General features: G+C 38.0%; 1 pseudogene; it reads right to left on the bottom strand.

Annotated features, from left to right (window-relative positions):
* Nucleotides 1-1,922: 1,922 nt before the first annotated feature.
* On the bottom strand, nucleotides 1,923-7,669 carry LOC129356505 (maternal B9.15 protein-like; annotated as a pseudogene).
* Nucleotides 7,670-20,458: the final 12,789 nt, after the last annotated feature.

Genomic DNA, 20,458 nt, shown 5'->3' with positions numbered 1-20,458 from the left:
AGTTTTTTTTGAATGGATAATGTAACTTTGCAAGTTGTTTAAACTCAGAGTATGAAGTTCATACAATAAGTAGTCATTAGTTAGACAAGAGGTATAACTTAATTATTTGAATTCAAATAGAATATGAAGTACTCAATGTTTTGAGAATGAATAATGTTCTATAGTTAGTCATTTCAACTTATGGTGTCATATCTAAACAATAAATTAGATACCATAATTGCCATCATAAGTTTGAAAAAAACATATCAAATTGCATTAACTTGTTTTTTTAAGGCAGCAATTGAACTCAAGTTTTTAAGTTAATCACCCTAATTATTTTTACAGTGCAGATTCAATTCCATATATTGAGTATAAAATAAGTTAACAAAAAATATATGAAATACTTAAAGAAATTGGGTAAAATTTATCTCATATTTATATATATATTCAACAACTACTTACTCAGTTAAATTAGGTAAAACTATATCTTGTTGGCTAGATAACATAGACATAGTTGTTACTTGATAATTACAAATCAAAGTTAATTAAAATCAGTTAATAACCATTACTTATTCAGAGAAGATAAGATACCCCCAAAAAAAGACATCCAGATCGTACACCTTCTCAATTTTTAATCTATAAAGTCATCAAAAAAACAGAATAAACTGCAGCACAACAGTTTCACAACATTTCAAATAATGAACCTGCGTTATAACCTTACAACTTCAAATGTTGTTTCAGTAATGTTGGACAAAAAAACATATCTTTGTTTTAGGCCATCCAGACTGCTCAATAAGAAAGGAGTAGATCAGAGAAAAGGAGAAGTGAGAAGAGAAGAAAAAATGAAAGCAGAAGTGAGAAAAGATATATTTAAGGCAGACATAAAACCCAATAGGAAACAGTCTGGTGTGCACAGCAAATCTGTATAATGTTTGTTCTCTAATGGAAACAGAATAGTTTCATAATGAAAATTGCCAATTACTTGAACTTTCATTATTTACTTGTAGAATAATCCAGAAATATATCCGTTTATCTATTGATGTAGTCATATTTATTTGCAGCACAAAGACAAGAATAACGTCATGGCCTTGGCTTGACACGCCAAACACACAGGATCTTTCCCCTGCAGCATCCTGCTTCTGATGAAAACGTCTACAACACAGGATGAGTTACAGTCGAGTTCAAACCAACAGGTGTCTCCTTGCAAAATACTGGAGGAAGAAAACACAACGCCTTCATACAGGAAACATTCACACGAGGAAGAAGAGCCACAGGCTGAACAGTAGAGTAAAAATGAGTTTAATTTGCTGTAAAAGAGGTAAAGGTTCACTGCAAATGGTACAAATAAACCAAACTCACAAGCTTAAAACTGTCAAAATAGTGAATAAATATTCTTCCAAATCACAGAATTGGTGAGGAAAGCATGGATTTGAATGCATTTTTTATACAGCGGCGGTGATCATAACAAGGATTATTTACCATCATTTAAAAGGGGAGTAAGATGTTTTGTGAATTTCCAATATATAGATGCTCCGTTTCATTACAAAAATAAAAAAACAATTAAACTTGATGCCACTTGAGCACCATCTATTGGTGGTCAAATAAATTACAACAAATAGAAAGTTCAGAAAGCATGGATAGGCATTGTTAAATATATACAACCTGTTCAGTAAAAAATAATTATCTTAATATACAGATATTCTTGCTGTAGTTGAATTGTACTTTACAGAGGTTAGCAGTAATTTGTGCACAGAAAACTATGTTCATGATTATTACAAAATAACTTCTTTTGGCATAAAGAATATTGCTGAGAGTTCCTGAGTTGGTCCAGTCACCCAGTGGTTGAAGTCGTTCTAATAAATACAGTACATAAAAAGACAAACAAAAAAAAAAAAAACAAGTGCAGAGACACTAGGAGATTAAAAATTTTAGCTAAATTCATGGCATTGTTGCGCTGTCTATGAAAAAAAAAACTACAAGTCAGCAGAAAAGTTAAAGATTGTGCAAGAAGTAGCTTTAGAAATGACAATTTTAAAAAACATCACTCTTTTTGGCCCAAATGTAGCCCAAAAGACTCGTCACTAAATGGCTCAGTTAAAGGCTTCCCCGTCCCTCCCCGGGTCCACGGATGCTCTAACCCTTCACTGCTCCCCACGGCTGCAGGGCGGCCTGAGGAAGAAGGAATTGTGGAGACGGCTGTGGTACGATGTAGTAACCAAAAACTTGCTGTGGTGGAGGAGGCGGCGCGGGGGACGCACACACTGTGGTGAGGAACACCGGAGCCCCCTTCTTGTACTGGGACCACACCGGTGTCGGATGGTAGAAGTACTGGAGGCTAGCGGGAATCTGAGAAATAAACAGATTGGAGAGAGCACAAGATATCAGCAAATATGCAGAAATTATTTTCCTTCCTGTTTTTTAAAAAAAGAAATAATGACGAAACATCACGAGAGTCTGACTTAGCAGCTGACACTTAAAGATAGAGCATCTCTTTCCTTTTAAGGACTTGTAAAGTTTTTATAAGGATGAAGAACTCATGCTACAAATGTTTTATGAAAATAAAACCTTTGTCATGACACTGTCAACAGATACGCCCTTGAAACATTAAAATTTCTTAAATTATTAAATCTTGGGGTTCCTACTTTCAAGCTTGTATTTTTATACTGTGGCAGATTAGAGAAACTGTAACAATTTAAATCTGATCTTGAGTCATTTGAGGACAGGACCAGCAGTGGGACACATATTAGAGATACAGGATCAATTATACAAAGTGACTTTGTTTTTTTTTTAAATATAAACAAAGGGATGATCCCCTTTTCAAATTCAGGCTGAGAAAATGTTACCACTACTGCTAAACTAACCCTTGGTGGCACCAGTGAACATTTACATTTCAAAACACAGTTTGTTTGTTCCTGAAGATTGTTTCAATGCCTTATCCAGTTCTTGCATCATGCATAAGTCAGCTCTCTAGAACGGGTTGCATCATAGTTGTATTTGTGTCATAAAATACACCAGCAAGTATTTATGGCATCTGGATGTGCATGTATGAGTCCAATTACAGCGCCTGGTGGTAATGAGAGAACGTGTTGTTCTTAGCATATCTGTAGCTTATCAGTCTGTGTTTTTCAAACAATAAAGCTCTAATGATTCAAATGACCCCATCAAGTGACAGAATCAGTAACACACCTATACAGAAGGTCTTTAATATTGAAAATTACCTTTTTTCTGACGTATCTGACTTTATTTAGTGCTTCTCCGTTCCCCTTCCGGATTCTGGGAACCATCGTCACTGTGTAGGCGGTGCCGTCTGCTGCCTCCTTATTCTCATGCTCCTCCAGCTTCTTGTTCTCCTCTCCGTCCTTGGCCTCCTCCTCCGTGTCGCTGGATGAGGCAGAGCCGCAATCTGACGAGGTGGCAGAGTGGTAATCTGATGTGTCCAGGTTGACGGAGGAGTCATCCCGGTCCCTCTTTACGCTCCCATCTTCCTCCTCCTCCTCCTCTTCACAGAAGCGAGCTATTGTGAAAGGTCTGCCATTTTCCCCAGACCTGCGAGTGAGAAAGTGAGTGATTGTAAAAGCTGGGCCAAGGAAAGTCACTCATAATTTTACTTTAGTGAATCAATGACTCATGCAGATGTAATGTGTCTCTGTGTGTTGCAACAAGCCGTCTGGTGACTCACCTTGCACACACCTCCAGTGGGTCGATCCACAGAGTTATCTCAGGTGGAAGTCCCACTTGCTGGCCGTGACCTGGCTCTCCTCACAGGCCTTCAGCACCGCCGCATCGCAAGGTCCGACTTTATTTATCCGGATACACCTGTCGACGTTTACGTTTATATTAGGAGAGAAATCTAGAAACTTCGGATGGAATCAGATTTCATTCATTAAATGTTGGACTGAAGGCCGTACGCTGATGCCTACCTGTATGCCTGGCCTTTGCTGGACTGTCAGGGTACCAGTGGTCGCAGTATTTGTCACACAAAAGTTTCTGCAGCTTCTCCGCAAAACATCTCTGCTTTGGCTTCATCCAGCTTCCCTCTGGCCACCACCAGGCGCTTCAGGAAGTCGACTCCAGCTTTTACCTCCCGCTTCATTTTTTTTTCTGTAAATAACACAATAAAATGTTACTATTGCTGCCAATTATAGCCACATTTCTTTTATGTGCTTCAACTTCCCTTTGTCGGGATCAGGAGGATTAGGAATTTCAGGAGCAGAGATAAAAATACTCCCCTACGCAACCCGCTCTCTTCCCCCATACCTCTTTTTAAATAGCAGAAAGGGCAAGTGGAAACTGTGAGGAATTTACAGATGCTTGACACGGCTCCGAAGTGGAAAACACCCACGGTTTTTACACAGGCAAACAAGATGCAAACTAGCTGCTGCTGCTGCCGTGTTGCCAAGCGAATGTAAATACGCTGCTCTCTGCGGTGTTTATCTTCCGATAGCAAGGCTGTTTGGGGCAGGTTGACCAAAGAGGCCAAGGCAGCCGAGAGCGTGCAGCTGCTCTAACCTAAAGCCACGCGTGCTAACATCCTGAGGCGAAGAGTCGCACCTTGAACCTTTGTGGTGCAGACGGCTGTTTTGTTATCGCGGCTTCAGTCTGAGTGAGGTGTTCTGACGGAAAATTGTTATTTGTTCCGAGAAACGCAGAGGACAGCTTTCCCTCAAGAGCGGCAAAGAGAGACACAACAAGCCAGCAGCCAACAAATGATCAGGCCATTACGTGAGAGTGAACACGCAAAACAGCAGCTGTAGCACAAGTCAATAAGTGTCCAAAGAAAATAACATGCTTTCTATTTAAAGATGTTTTCATCATTGTCAGTTCAATGTTGTGCTGACTAGCTAAACAGGTAAAAATACAATCAAAGGATGCAACTTTGGCAGGTAAATAATTTTTATTAAATGATTTCTAAAAGTCAGAGACTATAAAACTTAGCTTCACATTAGAATTAATAATATGCTAACATGGGGGAAAAAAATCACTGAAATCCATATCAAGGTTTATAAAATGACTATTTTAAGATTGAAAGTCATTTCAGTAAGATCCCATTTTGCTGCACACTGCTCTTCAGCTGGCTGAAAGAAGCTACTGCACTTTTACCGTGCTGATTGGACAAGGATTAAATTCAGACTCATACGTACATAAAAACTAACCCAACTAGAGTAAAAAAATACAAAACATCTCATTTTTTTTCACAACAATAAGAATAGTTTATATTCTGTTTTAATTACTAAATTAATTACACATTTGTTTAAATTTTATGAGGACAGATGTTGATGTCTCTTGCCAGACACACAAGTGAGAATCTTAAACTAGTTCATGTCGTGAGATGGACTACTAAGAGATTGTGGTTTCATAGTCAACATAACTTTGTCAAACTTAATTTTTAACAAAGTTTTGCTTAGCATTAACAATCCTATAAAGCACATGAACTTTAACCAGTTATCCCTAGTAATTCAACTAGAACTGTTTCCAGTTAAATTTGTGGATTACATAATTATACATATTCAAAAACTTTTATAGCTAACAAAAATCATTCCTGGGTCCTTTCTTGGAGAAAAACGTCTCTTTATTGCTACTCTTCTCTCTAGACATGAGCCAGTAATTGTATCCAGCTAAGATTTTAAGTTTCAAAAATGTTCTGCAACTTTGAAAATTTGCTGAAATTTCTGTTTTTGAGATGTCATTAAAATAAAGATGAGCAGATGTCTCATATGGAGCATGAAAGTGAGATTAACTACCAACATATTAGTAGTCAGTATATTAATATTGGCAATGACTAATATTTTGCATAATGCAGTGATAAAACCACAAGTCAACAACTGGAATGTGGCCTCAGGCTTTGCAAATAGCCAGAGTAATAACCAAATAGTATCCGCTTTGTTTACACAAAAAATTACAAGTCAAATGGCATAATATTCTGCTCAGTGAGCAGAATATACATAGAAAACTCAACTATGTATAAATCAATATGCTGTGGTCTTACTGTTTTCAATAAAAGCACTGTGATCATACACAATATTTGTTTTAAATTTTTGTTGAAATATTGTTTTATTTCCCCTGAATGACACCAGTCCACGTCTTCCTTCAGTAATAAACTCTTGACAGCTTATCAGTGATGTCAGACTTCAGCTCCTTGACATCAAGCTTCAAATGAGAACATGCAATAAGACATCATTTATTCAGTCCTCTCCTGGGCCTTTTGTTGGACAAGTGAATCACAATATGACAGCCTGATTGCTTGTTGTTTTCTGAATACTTTTGACACTTCACACCTAATCCAATCCTCAGCTCAGAGACACTAATTAAAGAAAAGATTTGATTAGTGTCCAGACAGGGATAACGAGTTTCAGTGTTTCCAAATATCCCAGAGTATAAATCTCTCTTCTAGCGAGATAAAAAAAAACACAAAGCTATCTGTAAGTGTACATTGCAAAAAAGAAAGAAAAACACCGCGTGGCCCCCTTTAGTCGTTTTGCTTTCGTTATATCCAGTTTATTTGGTTACTCAAGTCCAGTTTTCGTCCTCGTGGAACAACGAGGAGACAAAGCAGTCATGTCCACAGCGTGATGCGCAGCGGGGACACGTGTTAGTGCGCGGCAGTCTGGTGATGACGTTCGCCACAATTGAAATAATTGTTACAAAAATGAACACTTTCATTCTTTTTTAAGTTACTTATTTTTCTGTAAAAGGAAACTTCACTGAACAGACAGGGGAAAAAAACACGTTTGGGTTTTTTTTGACGGAGCGGAAACCCCCGAGGGGAAACTCAGAAAGTCGGCAAAAACCAGCCGACAAAGTGTTAAAGGGAACATTTGAACAGAGCCAGAAACACAGAAACAACAAGTATATATATATATATATAATATATATATATATATATATATATATATATATATATATATATATATATATATATATATAAAGTTTGAAGCTGTATAAATTAATTAACACGCTGCTATAAACGCTATAAATTAATTAACATAAATGTAAAACAAAAAAACTTTTTTTTACAAAGTGTTAAAATGCCTCGCTTTCATTCGAAAAACCTTAAAAGTAAAGCAGAGGAGGTAAAACACTCACATTTGTTGATTAAGTGAATCTATCCTGTCGCCTGTCCGTCCGCCTGCTCTGGCTGTTGTAGGAGTTATTATGGTTCGCACATGTTGCTTCCTTGTTCTCTTCTTCGGTTGCTGCAACAAGGACGTAACGTTACCGTAAGCGTGACTCACTTCCTGTGAGTACGCGCTGACGTGCCGCCTTCCCAGACCGACGCCCCAAATATGGTCAATTCGGATAAACAGCTGAACATGGAGTTTTCACAGTGGTTGTTCTACTGCCATAGTGATGAAATATGAAGTAATATGAATCTCAGGCAGCTTTCTAATAAACGAGGTAAAAACATCCGCTGTCCATTGTTCTTTTTTAGCCACGTTGTTCAGAATCTTGTCACAATAATACAATTGATCAGTTATCAATAATATTACTTAATATACTCTAAATTAAAGACCGAACAAAATCTTGGCTATACATTTTATAAATACCAGTTTTAAAAAGTTCAAAAGTGCTACGGTTTAAGTGTGATGCCAGAAAATCAGTTTTTCTGCCTGAATGAAACATGAACGCACCAACACACATCACCTGCTGCTGTACACTGCCAGTCAGCTGGCTGAACGAAGGCCATCGCTCCTTACAAGAAAGACAAAACTGGTCCATTTGGAATTAAGAAATACCTGTTACTGTGACCGAGATTAAAAAATGCTGCGTATATTTTTTAAGGTTGAGCAAAGGGCAAATAACAATATTTAACAAATATTATAAAACTAATGTCTTGCATTATTACTTATGTGTGAATAATTGCTTTATGTTTGAATTTAAAGAAGTTAGAAAATAGTTCAGGTTTTCAAAAATAATTTTGAAAACAGAATATTGTGAAAATGTGGTGTTTTTGGGTAAGATTAATACCAAAAAACTGATTCTCACACAGGACTATGGTTATGAATTATTAAGTTAAAAAGAACGGAGATGAAGGACTCCAAAAACTATGTTGCGATTATTCAAAGTAAACTCAATACTTCCAAGCACAAAAATCAACTTAGAAAACAAACAAACTGAAGGAATTGTTATGCATTTAAAGTCTAAATTATGCAAATGCAATTAGAGAAAAACAAGGAAATCCAAAAACAGTCAAAACATATGATGGATTCTTACATGTAGAGCCTATTTTTGTGTTCAGTGCAGGAAATATGTGTGCAACACTTCCTGTTCTATGTCCCTACCACAGTTACATCACATTCATTGTTTAGAAATTTTATTTGCATTCAGACACTTGTACTATTTAATTCCTCAGTTTAGAAAAAAAAGCCTTTACGATAATGCATGTTAATCCTGAGTTTTAAAGAAATGCCCTCAACAAACCAAAAACTGAAGAGAATAATTATCAACTGCTATTGCTATCTGGGTTGATTATTCATGAAAATAAGGAACAGAAAATGTCAGGTCATGTCAGTCTGGACAGAAAGCCACAAATTGAGATGACTTCACTAAGTAAACAAAATGGATTAAACTCAATTGTTTATTTTTCCCTGCTATTTTCTTTCTGTCATTTTATAAAATGCTAACATTTCTTTTTGTCTTATTATTATTATTAATATTATTGCTATCAGCATCTGAATAATAAACCTGTTGCATTGTACTTTACTGCTCTGTGATTAAGCTGCTATATCCGTCTGCTACCACCAGGCGGAGCTGTAACCCTGGCAGTGCTGATGTCTCGCTCTAAAAAAAACACGTGTTTACTCATGGTGAACAAAAAAGCCCTGCAGCATCTGAAAAAAAAAAGTTGTCCAGACGTGATCCCTCAACGATACATCAGTGATGCAGGTGAGGTTTGCGCGTCAGCTGTTTTCTCCTGCATTAGGAGGTTTTCTATGATTTTTTTTTTTTATCACAGAAAAAATCAGCCACACCCTTATACAGAATTGTTATTTCGTCTAGGCTACCTGAAGGCTCAGATTTTTTTTTTCTCTTTGAACTATGTTTCTTTAGGCAGAAAACTACACCACAACAATGCAATTCTCACGGTAAAATTGAATGAATTTATTCAATCCAGTTTCAGTGTTGGAGGCAATCAGGAATCACAACAAAATCGTTTAATATTTTGTGCAATGACTGATGGCCGCACTGTAAAATAAGAAAATGACAAAGCTTTCATTTTGAAACATTAAAAAATGGTTTCCAAAAATATTAGCAATATGAAACAAAATGACTGTAAAATTACTCAAAGTGTGAGGACTCACAGGCCACATTATTAGGTACACCTTTCTGTTACCAGTTTGAACCCCATTCGACCTGCAGAGCTGCTTAATTGTTTCTGGCGTTGATTTAACACGGTGTGTAAAACATTCCTCCTAGACTTTTGATCTATAACGACATGTCAACATCACAGTGACCACAGATTTTCCAGCAGCAAGTGCATGATGCACATCAGCCATTCCATGTCCTAAATGAGATCTGGTGACTGTGGTCTCCACTGGAGTGACTATTAATATCATTAATCTATAGGGCACCAATTTAATAAGTTTGACTTGAGTTTTGTGAGATGATGCATTATCCTAGTGACTGCAGTCATCAGGAGTCAGGTACACTGTGGGAGTGATCAGCGACAATGCTCAGTGCAAAGCAACCCAAGGTGTGCCAATACAATATTTCCCATACAATCAAACTACCACCACCAGTCAAGATAATTAGTCTTATCTGAGCAGATGTTTGTTTTTGCCCATCTTTGTTCAACTTATGTGAATTGGATCCCTATTTTACTGTTCTTGTTGAACAGGATTGGACTGTTGTGGACTTCTGTGTGCAGATTTAGGCCATTCGCTTTCAGAAATAGTATTTCATATAAGTGTTGATTGTAATCAGTCTTTAATTGATCTACAATTACTTTTTTACAGTGCTCATCTGAGCTCTCACCCAAGGTATTTTTGTCTCTATTTCCTAACATATTTTATTCCCAATGTACTCAAAATAATAATACTTGCAGTAAGATGGAAAGTGTACTTATCAGCTTTTATAGTAAGAGTAATAAAACTACTGTCAGTTTGAATGTTTTTATAGCACCACAGATATTTTACAGGTGTGTCAATGACACATCTCTCATTTAGCTTCCTCTGTTTAGTTAGTTTTAAGGAATAGTCAACTGTAGGCAGTATTTCTGTGACATGGTCTCGGTCTTCTTTCGACTGCAGACCTCTAGCCACAACAAGGAATGAGTCACTGGGTTTCAGATCAATACTGCACCCATAAATACCAGCAATAGCAGCAACACAGACTCAAAGACTGAAGGTCTGACACAGTGAAATCATATCATATTAATAATACAGCCATGGGAGTGTTTGTTCTCCCCATACTCCCTCTCTTTGTTTTTTTTATCAGACTAGATTGGTGCATTAAAATGATCTACGTGTTAGCTTGGCTATGTTTTTATGCTTACTTTTTAAAGGAAAGGCAAAATATAAATGTACAAATTCCTACTCCTTTGCGTGCAGTTAAAGTTCAACAAAGTTTCCCAAAACACTGTAAAAATGTGGAGGACAGAAAGAAAGTAATAAAAATGTGAACACTTTATAACCCCCGTGAATGCACACACCAGACTGAAAACTATAATCTCTTTCATAACTCACTATTATGGCATTTATGTTCCCCAATAACATATAATATCATTATTGTTGTTGTTTTGAAAACAGTGTAAAGGCTGAAAGTTTGATTAAATTTACCCACATTATAGTTATACAATTTCATTACAGTGTTGCATATGTTTTTTTTTTTTGTTTAAAACATTGGTCCTATTAAATGTTTCTTCTGTTTTACTTTTTCATCACAATCTGTTTCAGATCATCAGACATATTTAAAACTGGACAAAAATAACAGAAAAGGCAAAATACATATTGAAAAAAAAATCTATAATTTATTAAGGGAAATTAAACTGAATAACAAAAATTATATGAGCAAAACGGTTCATGCTATGAATGTCACAACAGATAAAAATTTTACAAGTATATAAAAACAATAGATTGGTTGTTGATGGTGCATATTCCCTTGTTATGCACCTGTTTAATTATTTACTAGTATTGCTGGTATACTCAAGCCGTACATTGTTTGTGGATCAAGAGGAAAAAGATTTTTGTTTGGCCCATTTTTCATTAGTTTAGAATTTAGATCATGTTTGCCACCACTAGAGGGCAGACTCGTGTCTTTTCTGCATTAGCCTTTCCTGGTTCTGTAACGTAAAAACCATATTGGAAGCATTAGGACCATTAGAAGCTGTTTTTGTATCCGAGAACCTCTTGTCCCCAACCTTTATGTTGTCTGTTCTCAACAGCAGGATAATGGTTGTTGGGTGTCATTAGGTAAATGTTATGGTGATGCCACTTGCCTGGGATCACATGCCAGAGTTGTGTCATCCAGCACACTTGAAGGCACTTTTCTTTTTATGCAGGGCTCCAACTCCCCACTCTGCCTCGTCTCTCACTCCAACCTCACACGTGACTCTCTGGCACCTTTAGGTTGCCGCGTTGTGTGAGAACTTAGGGAAAGTGTGTTAGATCTGTGCAGAGATGTCTTATCACCCCTGGCTCCACTGAATCAAACTCACTGGCCCAGATGCCAACTCAAGAGTGAATTATTGCTGAGAGGGTGCCTGAGAGAGATGGAAATAGACAGAGAGGAAGGAGGGGGGAGGTGAGAGGTAGAAATGTGTTTCATAGAGTGGGTGCCCTTTTTGTATTGATTAGCATTGTTTTGGCTACAGATGAAAATTAAATTGCTTTCTCTCTCCTTTGTTTCCCTCCTGACTTGCTTCTTTTTTTTTTCTTTTTTTTTACTCTTTGCACTCGCTGACCTTCTTCCCACTCATTTTTCTCCTGAGCTGAACCTGTGTAGGCAATCTTCATCACTAGCTGTAAGACTGATTGCTTTACTCTCTCCTCAAGCAATTACTTTTTTTGAAAAGTCACAGGTAAGTTTTGCTCATTAGATTTTCTATCCATTAACTAATCCCGACGCAGCCCTCCAGATGTCACCTCTGCCACTGCAAAGTTCTTGTTAAAACTATTATTTCTCTCTTTAAACTCTTTATCTGCTCAATTGGTGGTATAATATTCTTCTATGATAGTAGGAACCCAGACAGAGATGCGTGATCCACAAACGTGCAATCTCTCCAGTCTCTTGCGCCTCACAGGTGTCATGATTTTGCAGATAAGTATTGGAAATGAGACCACTTGACCTCGAAACGTGATAGCGCTTTTGCAGTAGTGGCTCCTTTTCTGAACGCGTCTGGCTGTATCAATGGAGCCCACACGCATGCACCGCATGCAGCCCGCTTCGCCTTTAAAAACATATTGATTTCTCTCTTTCACGGGGAGCTTAACGCGATCGATTGCAGGGGCCCTTTCAAGATCAGCGCCAGTATAAGCATCTCTTCCCCTAACGCACATGCTGCCTTTTCCCCTCAGGTAATGATTGTCCTTGGTCTGGGGGAATAGTTTGTCTGCATTGAGAAGAAGTGTTTCTCTTTTCATCCAATCCATCTCCCTCCTCCTTGTGTTACCAGGTATGAAACATGAATTTACTTTGTGAACAAAAAAAAGAAAACAAATCAAATGCAGAGCACACCTTCTTTGACCTTTTTATTATTAAACGCCTTCAGATTTGGCACCTCCTTTATCCACCTGTTAGTGGTTCCACATCTTTGTGCATCTGCATTCCAGCACAACCTTCTTCCTAAAACACGTACTCCATTTTCTTCAAGGATTTTCTATGCAGACTTTTCCCACTTTAGATGAAATAAGATGCTTCTTGGAGTGACCTGCCAGTTTCTGACTTCAGTCTGAGTAAAGTATGACCCACACTTCACTTTCGTCTCAGTTGCTTGACAGCTTTCATGTTTGCTTGTTTCAAGTCACCACATAACATTTAAATGAGATCAAGATCTGGACTTTGACTAGATCTAGGACTTATATATCATGATTCTCAGCAATCCCTTGTTGGATTTCTTGACATGTTTTGGGTTTCTATCCGGCTGCAGGTCCTTGTTCTTTTTTTTTTTTTCTTACAGATTTTCAAACTTTCCTCAAGAACAGTATATTCATAGCAGATTCTGTGTTTGCACACGGCCAGCAAAGCTCCTCCACACCATGACACTGCCAGCCCTGTGCTTCACAGTTGGCATGCTGTTGCTTTCTTGAATTACTATTTCCACATTTATTCAAAACATGACGTCTCTTAGCGTCCAAATCATTCAATTTTACTAATTTATACTCATTTGTTTTTTGGGTTAAAAAAAAAAACATTATTCCAGAAGTCCTGGTCTTTGTCCTTTCTAGAGAACATTAGTCTGATCTTCATGTTACTGATTGAGTGTAAAGATTTCTTTGCGCCTCTCATTATAGTTGAACTTCTACTGGCTCTTTCTGATTGTACAGACATAGTTTCATATCAACACTATGAAGAGCCTGTTGTAGTAACATCTCTTTATCGCTTTCTGAAATGTTCCACATGTGGAGCATAGAAGATTTCTAAAGCATTTGTCAAATCTGCACTAAGCTATTTTAACATTTCATCGGTTACTGCAAATAAATAAATGACTGTTTGTACTTTGAAGAATGACCCTACATTTGATTATTGACATAGTAAGAAACAACAGCTTGGTTTGTTTGTTTCCAACTAAATCGTCTTTGACCAAAAAAAAAAGTTTATTCAAAAACAAAAAGTTGATATAAACCAAAGGGAAGTGAAGTAGTTCCAATTTGCAGTGTGTAAAACTTTTAAATCATCTTCATTGTGTGCAGGTAACTAAAAGTTGAATTGCTCTGTAAATCTTGTAGATGATGTCATTCCTTCCTTAATTCTCTGTAAATACTGTGAAACGTGGCAGCAGAACATTTTCTCAACAAGCGTGGAAGCAGCAAAACTGTCATTTCCCACATGTCTTGCATTGTGATCGCCTTTATTTTAGTTCCTTTGACTACGGTCTAAACACAACGTCCACTTCTGCTACAACAATCATTAAAGTATGTTACGACTAACCTTCACAATAAATGAAAAACTATCTAAACTGTTGAAATTGATAATTGAAAAATGTTTGGAGAGAATAAAGCGATTGTCCCCAGTTTTCTTATTGAATGGATTTATGTTCTTTGTGTCATTGGAGAAAAAATAACTTTCTTGAATCATTTGTATTTCCTCCCTGCTCTTTGGAAACTCAGCTTTGAAGGTGAAACTTTCACTACAGAGTTTCAAATATTTGTGGTATGAACAGGCTTTAACGTTGTTAACTCAAATATTTTGTACGTATAACATAGTTTTTCCCCCCAGTGGAATCCAAATTATACAATATCTTGCAAAGTATTGATATTCTTTTAACCATTTCACATTTTGCTAGATTGCAACTGGAAAACTTCTACGCATTTTAATGGGATTTTGTGAGATAGACCAACATAAAGCAGTTGTGAGGTTGGAAACAATGAATAGACCATTTTACTATAGAGCTGAAAGTATGTTTGTTATCATGCCAGAAGGTGAAGTCAGCCTCAGATCTTTTAACAAGTTTATTCTGCATTCAGTTCTTTCCATCGCTCCCATGGACTCTTATCAGCTAAATCATCCCTACAGCATGACGCCTCCACCACCTTGTTTCAGAATGGGAATTGTGTGCTCAGAATAATGCGTGCTATTAGTTTTGCTGAACACATATGTAGAGGTATGTCTACTGTGTCCCCTATCTTGGTTATAACAAACTGTAAATGGGAGTTTTTCCATATTTCTTCTTCTGTCCAGACTGTCTATTAGATGATCTGTCTAAAGATTTTTCCGGATGTGCTGTGGATCTCTGCAGCTCCTCCAGAGTTACCACTGGCATCTGTGCTGCTTCTCTGAAAATGGTCTCCTTCCTGATCCATCAGCGTAGGTAGACGGCCATGTTTGAACTCTGAACTCTTTTTGATTCTATTGCTAGTTGAGCATAATTGTTTGAACTGGATCTCAATAAAGGTTCAAAACAACAGGGATATGAAAATAAATGAACACCACAGTTTTAAATTTATTTGTTGAAAAATATCTAAAACTTATGATTTTCCTCCACCTCAGTTCTGCTCTGATTTGTCTTGATCTTTAATATAATATTCCAATAAAACCAGGATATGTACATGGTTCTAATGTGGTAGAATTTAAAAATGTTCAAGGCGTACAAATACTTTGAGAATTTGATATATGTCATGATAAAATGTAAAATTCCCTATAGCCTTAATTGAAGTAAATATGCTTTAAATCTCATTTATAATTTAAAGCTCAGCTGAGTATGCCTTGGTTTTTACCATGATCAAGACCTAAGGGTGCAGATAATAATTTAATTCAGATGTTTGAGTTTTATAATGATCGAAATTCACATGGTTCATATTGAATCTGTGCTTTACTCCAGAAAGTCGAGTGCTGCATGTGAAGCTCCTTGCAATGTGCAGAACAATTAAATCTGTGCCGTGACGAGTGGTGCGTTCTCCTGTGCCCCCACTGGCCTACTATCGACTCGCAGCTCTCTCTCACACCCCCGCCCCCCCTTCCCGCCTCCTGCTGTCTCAACAATTAAATCAGTCAAGGTGAGTAGACTTTCCATTCCTCTTTAATAAAAAAAAACAGTTTTTATTTTTTTTGCAGGCAACCTTCTGCAGATTTGTGAGGTTGTGTGGATCTTAGACTTGCATCCTTCTGACTTCATGCTTTCATGATGTCATTATGTAAGTTCGTATTTCAAATCAGTCCGTTTTAAAGTAGTTCCTCCGCAAACATTGACCGCACACGTGTGGTGCGTGCATCCACCGCGAACAACAGATTTTCGCTCTGTGTTGGTCACAGTTTTTGTGTTGTACAACATACGTATTCCTAAAGTTGATCCTCCAGTGAACAACCAAACCTTTCCCCCTCCCCCATCCGTATTTCTCTTTCTGCCCCTTTTTGCCCCTCTGTCCTGTTCTGTCTCTCCTGCAAGCTGACTCTCTTTCCTGTGTGCTGGGGGCCAGCAGAGGGGAAGTACACAAGGAAAGAAAAGCACTCCCTGAGTTCAAGTGCACAGGCTTTAAAGACACAGCTGGCTTCAGCAAACCGGACCGATCGACGAGGGGAAAATCAGCCGTGGAAGGGCAGAATAAAACACCACTGACAATGTGGTGGTGGTGTATGTAGAGGCGGTATGGGAATTGTTTTATAAAGAGAGGAGATATTTGAAAAAAAAAAAAATCCCAACAAAAAAACTAAGGAAAAATGTCTCCTCCCCCTTTTTTTTCTCCATATATACTCCCTCCCACCTTGAGCTCCCTCCCTCGCTCTCTCCTTCGTTTCTATCCTGCATACATATACACACTCCCACAAACACGATGACTGATGTCTTTCCCTTCTCCAGCCCGCTCCGATTTTCTCAGCAACCCTTTCTGCAGCTCCAAGACTTTTCATTTGTTCTCGGGTGAAGCATCCGGTGGAAGTAGTTGTGCAGAGCTCTGGCACATGCTGTCCCAGATACACACTCAGCAGCAGCAGCAGCAGTGGATCAGCGTGCCTCTCACTTTACCGCCTGTGACTTTATCCGCTGCCTTTCCCCTCCAGCGCAGGACCGACTTCCTTTGTCCATAAGGCATGTTTTCCTTTCAAAGTGCTGAATGCCGAGGGATGAAGAACAGGCAAATGGTGTTTGGGGAGAAGATGGGGAGGCATCAGTGGATAAAATCTGACACTACTGGAGTGCCTTGGAGATGCCAGTGTGCCAAACGACTTAAAAAAAACCCACAAACAAGACTAAGACTGAGGGAACAGAGAGGAAGAATCAGATTGGAATTGGGAAAGAAGAAACTTTGGAAAAAAGGTAAAAAAAGAGAATTAATTAACTAATAATTTATTGTGAGGTTCGTTTACAAGAAATATATTTGTTGCTCTGTTTTTCACTGTGTGCGTTTTCGTGTTCTCGGCTCTGTTTGGTTTTGTCCTTTTCCTCCCTCCCGCCTTGCAGCATTTTCCCTCTAGCCCCAGCTGTTATCCCTCAGCAAAAAAGGCATGTTTGCCTAAAGAAAACTTGTATGAAATAAGTTCAGTTCTAGCTGATGGCTTGGTCTTGGGGCCCAGATAGGAACGATGAAAGAGAAGAAAGAGTGAAATTTTGCCGCCTTGTTATTCTTTCACGTGTAAATTGTTACTCTGCTATCTCTTGTGTCCTGCGAGTGCTTTTGGACGAATGTTACTTATTCTATTTTCTGTTGATATGAATCTGAAGAATGACACAAAGTATTCGAATCATTCGTCCGTCATCCTCCCCGCCTCGGAATCGACGCGGCCCACCCCTCTACTTCCCGTCTCTGTTTGTTTTTGGTCTCAGTATGCATTCCCCGTTATACGGCTAAAAATTAAACATCATCCCTGGTCTTCTAAACATCCACAAACACTGAAAGTAGCTGTCCTGATCCCCTAACGCTTTGTGCCCAAGCCTACACATGACATGATGAAGTGCGTTTGCAAACCTTCCATTGTTTCATAGGGACAGACGTGTTTGAGGAAACATTCTCATCTTCGGTGATGCTCCTAATAAGATCTTCATCTCCAAATGTGACAAGCTCTCACACTATATTCAAACTCTCAGTGATTATTGCTCAGCCATTTACCACCAATTGGGAAAGAGCAAATCTGGTTTGATCAGTGGATCACAAATGATCAAGTAATATTACCTCGATGAGTTCAAAGAAGATTGATCTCTGGCTGAAAATAATGAAAAAAGTAGATATTGTTGCAACAATCTAACATTATACTTTGGTATTAGTCCCTGGTACATATAGATTGTACGAGAATTATGTTAAGATAGAAAATTGAACTCAAGCATTGAGCTTTTATTTTGTTAATGTGAACTGACTGATTTAAACTAGAGACGCAACAATCTGTCTGACGAATGTCCCTTGATGGGCTCTGATCAGCGATCATATCATCAATCATTTGTTTTTCCCTTTTCATGAAACGCATCACAGCTGAGAACATTCACCAGTTAGGATCTGCAAACCTTTTAACTAACAGCTAAATCTGATACGCTTTTATGATCATGAAAAGCCAAATAAAGATATGGGGCAAATGTAGATCCATTATTTCCTGTTTGTTTTGAAACTACTATGTTAATTAAGGAGTAAGCAGCACATTTTCTGAGGACTATAAAAAAATGGAATCAGTCAAAATCAGAATTGGCCGGCGAGGAGCAGTCTGATTTCTGCTGGGTAAAAGTCCATTTCACGCTCACTCAATCAGCTGCCACTTTATTAACATTGAAAAATATGTTTTTGAACATGACATTTATGTGCTGTGTTTTGTTTCCTCAAAGTTTTACTTTTAGAAGACGGGCAAGGCTTATTAGACATGAGACAAATTAAAACACCCGAGTCAGTGAGTGGAGTGGTGTCGGCCAGAGATAAAAATATATACATATACATATGTATATATCATTTAAAAATGTCAAAGTTTCTTTATTGAAATGCCAGAGAACATGCTGGAGAAGTTTCTCCAGGTTTAAGCAACATAATAACACAGCGTGCTACCTAATATTGAGCGCTGCTGGTCACCTGCCTCCTCCAGATTTTGATTGTATATATATTGAAAAAATAAATGTAGCTTTTTGGTACCATTTTTGTTTTGCATATTATGAACAGTCATGATTTGTAAACTGAAGGAGTGTCACCCATTACTCTGATTAAGGTAGCAATTCTTTAAAACTACAGGTGGTAAGCTACAGGCAGTGCATATGTTAATCCAAATGCCCAAGTAGCTAGCCTGAGAAATTAACCAGATGTTTGCTCGTTATGCCTGTGTGACTCCATAAATAGCAGAGTATAACCATTTGGAAAGCAAGAACAGAATCTCTCATTTTCACTCAAGAACCACAATGACAATAAATGTCGGCTAGAAATAACAGAAGAAATTAAGTCGTCGATATGACGGATTATTTTAGCAGCAGAGGGAATAATTGTTGGGAAATGAAGATGATTCCTTCATCTTTATAATTTCAGCTTAAAATTTCTCTCTACATCCCAGGATGCTGTTAGGTTTGTCATGTTATCTCGCCTCGGCAGTGCAAGGTGGCCGGACCTCTGCAGTGATTAAAATGTGGTTCCTTTCTCATCTAACTACCATTCTGAGCCCAAAACACCTGAGAGTTTATTGTTTTTTTTCTAAATATCCTCTTTTGTTTTTCTATCTCTTTGCGATCATTCCTTTGTAGGTTTTGATGCATGTATGTAAGTCATGAAGCTGCTTCGAAAAAAAAAAAATCTCCATTCTGCTAAGTTTGTGAATCAAACGTTACGTTTTCCCAAAACTGCAAGAGCAATGAATACGTCAGGGCTATTGAGAGCTGCTCAGAAAGCTTTGTTCATGTGATAACACTTGAATTGTAAAAGCTTTTCAGACCTTCAGCTCATCTCAACAAGACTGCTTTCATGTAACAGTGCTATACACTTTGGCAGAAATAATGGATTGCCTCGGATCGTTTTAGTAAAAAAAAAAAATAAATAAAAATAAAGAATCCATTGGGTATGTTAAACCTTTTCAACTCCATGCTGCCACTCGCTGCTCTCCAGCACATCTAAACATCAGAGTGGACAGAAAGGCATTTATGTGCTTCACTTTTTCAAACATAACTCGCCCTTCGCTATCAATTGTGTGGCTCGAATGTGAAAGAGACGGGAAAAGTCTGCTGTGTGGGAAAAGGGCCACACACAGCAGGCTCCGAGGTCCGGCACGGAGAGAAAGCGCCGCACAATGTGTCCACTGTCGATGTACGCAGCCGCTCTCTCACGGCCTGAGTGAGAGCCGTTCCCCCTGGACTCGGTGTTCCAGTTGCATCAGTGTTTGTCTGGCTTCTCTAGGACACGAGGGCTGAAATGGGGCTGGAGCAGAAAGCTCCATCTGGATACCCAAAGGGCTTCTCCACATTATTAGAACAGCTCTAATACTCTTTGTCTCTGTTGCACTAAAGTCCACCACCAGTTTAAATCTCTTACATAGTGTTTGGTTCTGATACAAGAGGTTTATTTGTAATAAATGAAATGTATCGCTTTCTAATTTGCATTTAATTACACTCATCTGGCAGTTGCAAACAAGTTGCTGTTAATTGTAGTTATTTTGTAAAATGGGTTGAGAGAATTTAGATTTGATAAGCCAGTCATCCAAAGCACACCTCGGAGTCCTCATTGCTCAAAAAGAACAAAATGAAAGGGTTTGGAACGGCTTAGTCAAAGTCATGACTTCAGTCTGAATCAGAATTCATGTTTTAACCTTACACAGAAAAACCCATATAATGGTTGAATTAAAAATAATTGTGTAAATAAGAGTGGGTCAAAATTCTTTCTGAATGACATGATTGCCAGTTTTTGCAAATGCTTGATTGCAGTCGTTGCTGCCAAGGTGG

This window comes from Poeciliopsis prolifica, unplaced genomic scaffold (assembly GCF_027474105.1).
Source record: "Poeciliopsis prolifica strain line A6 unplaced genomic scaffold, Auburn_PproV2 SCAFFOLD176, whole genome shotgun sequence".
Lineage (NCBI taxonomy): Eukaryota > Metazoa > Chordata > Actinopteri > Cyprinodontiformes > Poeciliidae > Poeciliopsis > Poeciliopsis prolifica.
This window is presented reverse-complemented; position numbering and strand designations above follow the sequence as displayed.